Below are 9968 nucleotides of genomic sequence, written 5' to 3' on the forward strand. Positions count from 1 at the left end.
TCATAATGTCAGAAGTAGCCATTTTGTTTTTTGAGATGATGTTTTCTCTTGCTTGCAAATCATTATCTGCTTAAAATTTGCAATCGCTTTTCTCTTTCCTCATTTGCTTTCACTATTTGCTCAGTGTGAACTAACCTTTAGGCTATTTGGTCATCAAAAAATTTTAAATTTCTTAAAATAGAATAATATATAATCTGAATAAAAAATGCTTTTTTAAAATTGAAACAGAGAGGAACAGATTTCATCATNCCCCCCAAACCGTAGACCCCTGTACTAACAATAAAGTCAAAGGAATCATACCCCTACTCGGGACCCTTCGCGAGATATAAGCTCCTGAAATAAATTCCTAATACAAATATACTGAATTATTTATATTGTTATATTGACCAAATAATAATTTATGGACCAAATGAATAATAATAATTTATATTGTTAATTTAAATAATAATTTATATTGTTGATTTAAATAATAATTAAAATTGTTAATTTGAATGTTTGAAATATGACACACGATAGGAGCGCCTCTAGTGTCCATTATCAAACGGTTATGCGGACAGACACCCGTTGAATGGGTTATATATATAGATATTTCAGCTTATTTACAGAGTAAATGTCCTCTTCAGACAAACTGATATATATTAAATATTTTGATTAATGCACATCACAATAAATTTAACTTCTATATTCTACTAAATATAAATGCTGCTAATATCGTACATTTTATTTATGTTGTTAGCAGCATTTATATTTAGTAGAAGACTGAAGTTACATTAAAATAAAGACATGAAACCAGTAATATCCAGCAAATAAGATAATTTACTAAATAAAAACAAAAAAATGTTTTCAACAATTTTAAGTTGTCGTAATCAGGTTGAAAAGTAGTTAAATACATATGAAAATTCAAACATCAGTTTAAACAAAATGGAATAATTAATTCATTGGTGGAAAGCATGGACATCAAAAAGATATTACAAAAACCTTAAACTTAAGATTTAATTAAAGATGTATTTCAAAGATAGACCTTCATGTTTTAGAGAAAATCTCAGCATATCTGTAATTTATTGCAGTATTTTGAATAGTAGCTTTACTCAAAATTTATAAAGCTACTATTCAGAACATTGCAATAAATTAGATGCCAAGATGTTCTCCAAAACATGAAGGTCAATCTTTGAAATTACCTGTAATTAAATCTTAATTTAAAAATTTTTGTAATGTCTTTTTTGACACTGCACTTTCCACTGCTGAAATAATTATTCCATTTTGTTTAAACTCATGTTTCAATTTTCATACATGTTTGACTGTTTTTCAACCTGATTATAGCAACTTAAAATCAACAAAAACATTTGTTTTTTGTTTTTATTTAGTAAATTATCTATTTACTGGATATTATTGCTACTATATTTTTATTTTTACTTAGTTACATCCAGTTTCAAATGTTGCATAGTTATTGAAGTTACATTTATTATGGTATGCATCCTTCAAAATATTTAATATATCTATTTCTATTCATCTGAAGAGGACTTTACGCTATAGATACACTACAATATTTTGTCATGTTTTATTGCTCACCTAGGCACATTGAGTGACAAAACATTTTGTCACTCTGCCTAAGCATTTTGTGACAAAACACCACCATTCACTTCTAAAATGGATATCATATAGGTATTTGCAATCTGTGCCTTGGAGATAAGCCATAGAAAGAAAAAGGATCTCTTGGGTACATGAAATATTAGTAGACAGCCCATTAAAAGGAAAACTTTGGACTTTACACAAAGAGCTACAAACTTATCCTATAAAATTTTATTCTTATTTTTGATTCAACGTCAATAGTTTTGAAATTATATAAAATTAAGAAATACAGATTGTAAATATTAGTTTAAGATACATCAACTTGGATGTCATGATGCTAACCTTGGTTAAGTAAGTGGAACTAAGTTAAAAATAGTAACTGTTTCAATGAAAAATAGCTTTAAGGAATTTTTCAAATTTTTATTAACTTCAAGGAATCCCAAAAAAACTTCACAATTATTGACACACACAAAAGGGACCAACTATGTTAAACCTTTCTTATCGAAACATTTTTTCTATGCTCCAGTAATTTAAATTTAATTTTTTAAAAAATAAAATACATATATATAGAATTTTCTTGGAAGTTTGATGAGACATTGTCATATTCCATTATATCTAATTAAGTACATATATGATTCAGATTTTACTAAGTTTACTTAGTTTACTAAGCATTTCTATCTGATTCATATATGTACTTAAATATAATTATAATAAAATAATTTGAAACATTAAATTAGATTTAACTAATTTTGATAAAAATGAATCATGCTATAAAAAATTCATTCATTTAATATAATTCACAATTTGCTTTACTAACAACAGATACTAACCTTGAGATGAATTATCCATAAATTTTATTCTATGACTGATGTTTTAGTATGTTATTTGAAATAACATTTGGAAAATATTAGTTTGAAAGCAAAATTCATACTAGTTTTATCAAAAGTTAGTGTTTATTGTAAATGTAATTGAGTAAATATTATCTAAACTTAATACTGATTATTTATGACAGATAATTTTGATTAAATTATATTGTTGACTCTATAACTGAATTTATATTTTAAAATCTAACAACATAGATTTGTTAAAATCAACAGTTCTGAATAAAGTACACACCTACATACATATTAATGACTTTCTGAATTATTAGCTTATTTAAGATAAACAAAATCATCATTTAAATTGTATGAAGTCAATATTTAGGCCTACATTATAGTCTATAAATAGTAGTTAAATCTTTATAAACTTAAAATATTTATAAATTTCTAATAATATACTATTTAATAAATAAACTTGAATAATTCAATCAAGCAAATAAGCTTTACTTTGAAGTTAAAACAACAATTTATTAAGCAATTTCAAGGTTATTTACTGTTTTAGAATGTATAAATAAAATACAAAACTTTTTAAACTAAATTATTTTGAATAAAAAAAAATTAAATTCTGAAAATGGCTGAAGAGCAGAGCTGAATATCAACTAAGACAAGAGAGAAATGATTAAAAAAAAAAAAAAATAGACTGCCAATTCAAATTTAACAAACACCAGAATCTTTCTGATAAATTAAATAGGTTTAGCTCTCTTTGATAATGCTTAAAATGCAGCAAAGGAAACTAATATTGGTTTACAGCATCAAGAGATAAANGTGGGTTCATCTGTGCAACGATCTTACAGAACCCATCTACGTTCTGGGGCCTTTTATGTGCAGTTTTAACCCCTTTGCTCAAAGTAAGTTTTCTCTTCTAATATTTTCAAACTTCTGTTTATGACATTTATTAAACTCGAAATAAAGTTTGAGAATTGGATAATAGATGATTCTTCTATATTGGCCTAAATCTAAATGTTCTTTAAAATTAATCACACTTGCGGTGTTGACGTGCGTAAAGAACAGAACGAAGATATGACAAAGAACATACAAAGTAATATAATTGATATTCACATAATAGTTTCAAGTTATTCCCCAAAATATTCCATTTGGGCATTATCCATTACAAAAATACGTAACTGAAATAAATGATGTGTCAAGCCAAAAGTCGCCTTATCCACTTTTATGAAAATACGAAAAGAAAACTTGAGTGATAATACTGTATAGTATAATAAATTCTTTACAAACAATTGAAAGTATCGTGCTTAAACTTAATTTTTCCTATATTAAATGCAACGAGAAATTCCATTGTCTAAATCCATAGTACTAGGAGTTCAAAACTTCCATCTTCCATTAAGTATATTAGCGAATAGCACACATAAAAAGATTACGGTGTATAAGAGGTAAACATCTTATTATACTTTGTGGAAACTTTGGAAAAATAAAAAAGGCAACTTTTGGCATGACACTGCTCATATTTTACTTCAGATTATGGAATATTTGATTCTAATAATATCAAAAGATTTATATTGAATTTCGAGTCAAAATTGTTTCCAGTTGATGTAATACAAATACAGAGAGGGTGATCATTAAATATGACCTCCATTTAACTCGACTTCATTGACTAGGAGATGTATGCTAAAGGATGATATTTGGTTTTTTTCAAATGGCGTATTTCATTATTTATTAATAGAATAAAATACTATTTTCTCACAGGAATGAATAGATTTTTCAGTGTTTAAACTCTTTACATTTAAAATGAAAATAATGCAATGGAATCAAATTAAAAACAGAAGAATTATTTAAATTATTAATAAATGAAGTATTTTTATTAAATCACAAACGGGATTTGGGTCTAGTCGATTTCTTAATCTTTAGTTAATTAAAATTCATTAAAATTGGATTTATTTCCTGAAAGTCATAAAAAGAAAGGTATTAATGATTTATTTTAGAAAAGGAAAAAAAAATCTAATTTTATTTTATTAAAATCAACATTTTAATCAAGTTAAAATTCCGTTTTTGCTTCCGATTTTTTCTTTTAATAACAGAAAAAAAGGTCTTTTTTTAATCCTCTCCGTTAATTATTTGATAAATAAAATATCGTTTATTGTAACAAATTAAAACCTACGCTCTTAGAGAGGAAGTTACATTAATATTTAAGAAAACTGTCAATGCATTTTTCCAATTATCTTAATGTCTGTGTAACAATTTGGGAAGGAAATATTTACTGTACACAGTTTATCGCTTGTAAGACAAACCATACGATATGTTCCGCTGTAAACTTGCGAGCGCCTCTACTGGAATTTTTCTGAATTTACGTGTTGCACGATGAGAATTGATTGTTGTTTTTCTAAATCTTATTTTTTTTCCTAAACTGTCCTTAAAATTTTCTTCAAAGGAATGAAGAAAAAATTTTAAGGAGTCAGGATGGCGAGGAATATCATTTTTTTTTAAACTTTTTTCGTCCTTGTGGGTACTAATAAGGCCTCTTTTAGCAATCCCATTATAGGTTCGGCCAGACCAACGACAGGGAGACCGGATGGTGAGGGATGGGGGCCCAATATATCCGGACGGACCACTCCTCGAAAAATTCCTGGGGATTTATCAACCCGTCCGGATCCGATCCCAGATCCCCAGAGCGGTAGACTGCCACCTTGACCGCTCTGCAACCCGGCTGTTGTATATCGTTCTTTAGGGTCCAGGATAGAAGTTTCTAATTTTTCTGCACTTCGATCCCGGGTCTGAACAACCCCAAAAATCAGACGGCTGGATGGCCAAGCGGTCAAGGTGGCAGTCTACCTCCCTGGGACCCGGGATCAAATCCGGACGGGTCGATAAATCCCCGAGTATTTTTTGGGAAATGATCCGTCCGGATATGTTGGGCCCCGTCTCTCACCATCGGATCTCCCTATTGTTGGCCTGGCCGAACCCATAATGGGATTGCTAAAAAGGCCCTCTTAGTGCCCACAGAGGCGAAAAAAGTTTTAAAAAACTCCAGGAATCTTAGGTATAAGTACAACTGTACAAGGTGTATATCAAGTACAAAGTACATATCCAGGCTCTCCTGGATATATACCTTGTACTTGATAACTTAGGCTGACTTACAAATAAGAAATGATTATTTTGGAATGTGTATATATATAGGCTATATTAGTGATGTGCCGGATCGTTAAAAATGTATATCCGCGGATAAGGATACAGATACTGATCATTAGTGTCTAGATCCGCGGATACGGATACGGATACAGATCTCAACTTTCGTACTCAGTCGGCGCCGGTGAGTGTGACCTTGGACCGATAGTTGACACTTTGCGTTAGTAACGCGACGTGTTTTGACTTGCGTGTTTTTGTTTATAGTTTAGTGTGACACGAAATAGCGTAGATTACGTTTGTATTTTTGGAGAGTGTTGAGTTAAATTAAAATAAAAACAATGCCGACAAAAAAGTTTAGTAGTGTAATATGGAAATATTTTACGATAGTAAATGAATTTTGCATGATAACATTTTTGCAATGTGAATGTGCCAAATATGTAATTTTAAGAAATAAAAAGTGATTTGAATTGACGTTATTAGTATTTTATTGTTACCTATCTTTAAAATTTCATATAAGTAATGAAATTCATTAAGATAAAAGATCCGTTAAAAAGTAACAGATACGGATACGAATACAGATCTTTTTTTCCCTCGGATATCCGGCACATCACTAATATATATATACAACTTGTAGAATGATCGTTGACAAAACTTGCATTCAGCGCTTTTGTGCATCTATTAAATTTTCATTCTCTTTGTCACAATATTATAGAGCAATAGTAGACTACTGTAGTATACAGTCGACCCTCCTATAACACTGTTGATAAATCCGTTTTATACGAATTCCATGTTGTACGAGTCACTTAGATTTTACAAATACGTGAGCCATTCACGGCCCGGCACACGTATTTGTAAAATCTAAGTGACTCGAACAACGTGGAATTCATATAAAATGGAATTATCAACAGTGTTATAGGGGCGACTGTATTGTACTATACATCATAAGTATTATATAAAAAGTTGAGACAACTAAATTTTAACAAATAAGGCACCAAACAATATCAGATGCAGCGCCAAAAGCATTGAATTGGTAACATTTGATTTAATTTTTTTTTTTTTTTACTTTTTGCTCTCCACGGTCAATAAGGACTTTTTTATCGAGCTTATCGATAAAAAGTGGTGGTACGGCCAGGTCGAATCACTCCGAAAAATTCCTAGGAATCTTACCCGTTCAGATTCGTTCCCGGATTAACTTTAAAAAAAAACTCAAATAATTGATATATGATGCACTACGGAATAGGAAGTAATATCGTAATTCTGAAACCGACAAAAAGTAACATTTGAATCATCACTAAATAGTTCAGAAAAGTTTTCATAATACAGCATATGCATTTTCCTAAATTCAAAATTTATCTTATTGCACATCCCTTTAATATAAAAGATTTAAGAGGATCTTTTAATTAAATATTCGGAACGAATATCATTCATTACATTTTGTTAAACTAATGAACAAAATCTATACTAATCATCTCACCAGAATGTAGTAAACATATTGTTTAAGATAATATACTATATAAAATGGCATGGCCAGGAATTAAAATTTGTTATAGATTAACAATCTTAAATTACAATACAGTAGTTATATATGTTCTTATATTACTGAATTAATTATTAACGCTGAAATAAAATAAACGAGCAATTATTTATCGTGACGTGATCGCAAGACACTACTAAAATTGAGAGCATTGTTACGATAAATTGCAGCCAAGAATTGTGATCATGTCACAATGCTCTCAATTTTAGTAATGTTTTGTCCCTGTACTGTACATCATAGTTTTCCTATTAATAATGAAATCATGTCGGCTATCCAAGTCCGTTCCTGGAAAAATTTTTAAATTGAAATAACATGATTTCCGGTTATAATCGAAAGTTCGTGTATAGTTAATCGGGACCTCCTGTCTTCTTTCCATATATTATCTTCATTTTCATCTATTAACTCCGTTCTCGAGATTAAAGGACAAACAGATATCAGTGAGAATTTATAGGTCTACAAGTTTTGAAAATTGTTTACTTTTAAATTTAAACAAATATATCATTTTCATATATAGTTATTTGTATTTAAGTTTTAGTTTATGCTTAGTATGCATATCAAATCTCAGAAAAATAAATAGTTTGATCACATTTGTATAGAAATAATTCATACATTAATTTTTCTTTTGTTTTCAGATTATATAACATTCTATGAATGATTTACAAATCATTATTCAAAATTAATTTTACAAGAATTCATGTGTTTTTATCTTAAAATATCATAAGCATCAAGTGAGGATAAGACTATATAAACATATAATCCGAAGAAGAATCGTGAAAATTGCGGAGAGATTGGTTAAAAGAGTTGAGCCTCTTAATTCTCTACCCCACATCTATTTGTGCATCTTCTCGTCAATAGTAAAATTATGTAAATAAAAGCAATTATTGAATAAATTCCAACGCTAAATCCCAAAGTTCCAGCCTCCATTTGAAAATCCTTTCCCTGAAACAAAAGTGGAAAATTAAATTAAAATTTTAATTAATAAATATATTTTATCCTAAATTATAGTCTATAAAGTTCCAAAATTTATTAATTATAACGTTTTTATATTAATTTTTAAGAATATATTAATTGACGACTGAATCATTTCACAAACATTTAATATAGTTCAATTATAAATAAAAGATTTAGAATATAACCATACTTGTGATGTCCAATACATATTGATAGATGCAATCACCCATGGAAGTTGCACTCCTAAAAACACTACTAAATTGCTTCCAGTAATATTACCAATGGCGTTATCAGCATATCTTTCCTGCGCGGCTGCTGCTTTTGATGCAAATAAATCTGATAATAATGTTCCAAAGCCACAAATCTAATAGTCGTTATAGTGTCATGCAATCCAACTAAGCAGCCAAAAATACATGCAATGCCTCCTATAATCGCTGTTAATATTCCAATAGCAAACAAAGATACAAAAAATGTTAACTATTCCCCACGTACAGATGTAAGAGGAACGAGAGCAAAGATATTCTAAACGAAGTAAAATGAAAGTTCTAAATTTTGAATTAACCTCATTAGTTTTTGAATAATATTCCCAAATTCTGCAAAATAAAATAAACATTATTATTTATTAAAAATTGATTTAATAAATATTATCTTACCGTACCGTCATCATTGGTTATGTTAATTATTGTCCTATTAATTTGGTGAATTTCAGCTCCTCCTTTCGGTTTGTAAAGTTCAACTTCAAATTGTTCATCTTTTTCTACTTCAAAATCGTCTATAACAGAAATTTCAATATTTTTCTCCTCTTCTGCGTGTTGAAAAACAAGTCTTCCACTAAAATATTTTTTATCGAAAGCAGAGTTATCAATTGTTCTCCATTTACAAGAAACAATGCCATCCGCACCATGTTTTCTTACAACAGGTATTAAAATAGTGCTGACATTCTCCTTCAGAATCATACAACTTTTTAAAATTCTAAAATGCCGGGTTCTACAATATTTATAAAAATGCTAAATTTACTTATAATAGAAATAAATACGGTATAACCAATGTAAGGTTTAAAATGAAATGCTAACTCACTGTCATCTTTCAGAATAATAATTTCCATAATACAAGTTCTTCCTTAAGCAACGTCTTCAATTTTTTCTTCCCAACTTAATTTTAAGAAGAAAGTTTCGTCTGATTCCCATTGATTATCATCAATTATTTCTACAAATACATTCTTCTTTGTTTCATTTGATATGAAAACTACTAATTCTTTCTTTTCTACTAATCTTCTCCTGCTACTGCAGTCCAGTCTATTGTTTCAAATTTATTAAACAATCATAAAAAAATTACTTCTCAGTATTTAACAACAATTGAAAGAGAAAATTTAAAAATTGAAGGAGAATTTTAAATAAAAGAAATTAATATTAAGTTCCGCTTTTTACTTAAAAAGTTAAAAAAATTTCTAACTTGTGTGAAAAAAGTTATTGAATGTAGTGATTCCTGTGAATGTAATGTAATTCTTAAACTTTTTCAGACACCGCCTCCATGGTTTCATAATAAACTAATATTCAACGTCCAATCGTACCCCAACGCTCTCAACTCATCTTCCCTCGTGTGAGAAAGGCTTGGAAATATTCTTATAGCGTTCAAAGATATAAAAATAATTGTTTTCATTTGTAGATTGAAGTGAAATTCTTCTTCACTAAAGTAAATTGTATTTTGCAATGTCATAGCTACTTTAGCACGTTATACTTTTGTGTTCCAATTTTAAAAAAAATAATAGTTTGAAAAGTTATTCTGCGAATTCAAATTTGGAATATCGTTAATTTAAAGACCTGAGGCAGACCTTGAGTAAGGCCGAAAACATTTGTCAAAAATGTTTTTACATTAAATAATTTCGTTTCTGGATATTAAAGGTTTTTTTTTAAGTGTGTTTGTAGTATGTTGTACCGAAAACAGTTAAAAGAGCCAAG

At 29.0% G+C, this 9968-nt stretch overlaps 1 pseudogene; it reads right to left on the minus strand.

The window, feature by feature from the left end:
• Nucleotides 1-7147: 7147 nt before the first annotated feature.
• Nucleotides 7148-8966, minus strand: LOC111614078 (annotated as a pseudogene).
• Nucleotides 8967-9968: the final 1002 nt, after the last annotated feature.

Source organism: Centruroides sculpturatus, unplaced genomic scaffold, assembly GCF_000671375.1.
Source record: "Centruroides sculpturatus isolate CEXI.00-Female unplaced genomic scaffold, Cexi_2.0 scaffold2063, whole genome shotgun sequence".
Lineage (NCBI taxonomy): Eukaryota > Metazoa > Arthropoda > Arachnida > Scorpiones > Buthidae > Centruroides > Centruroides sculpturatus.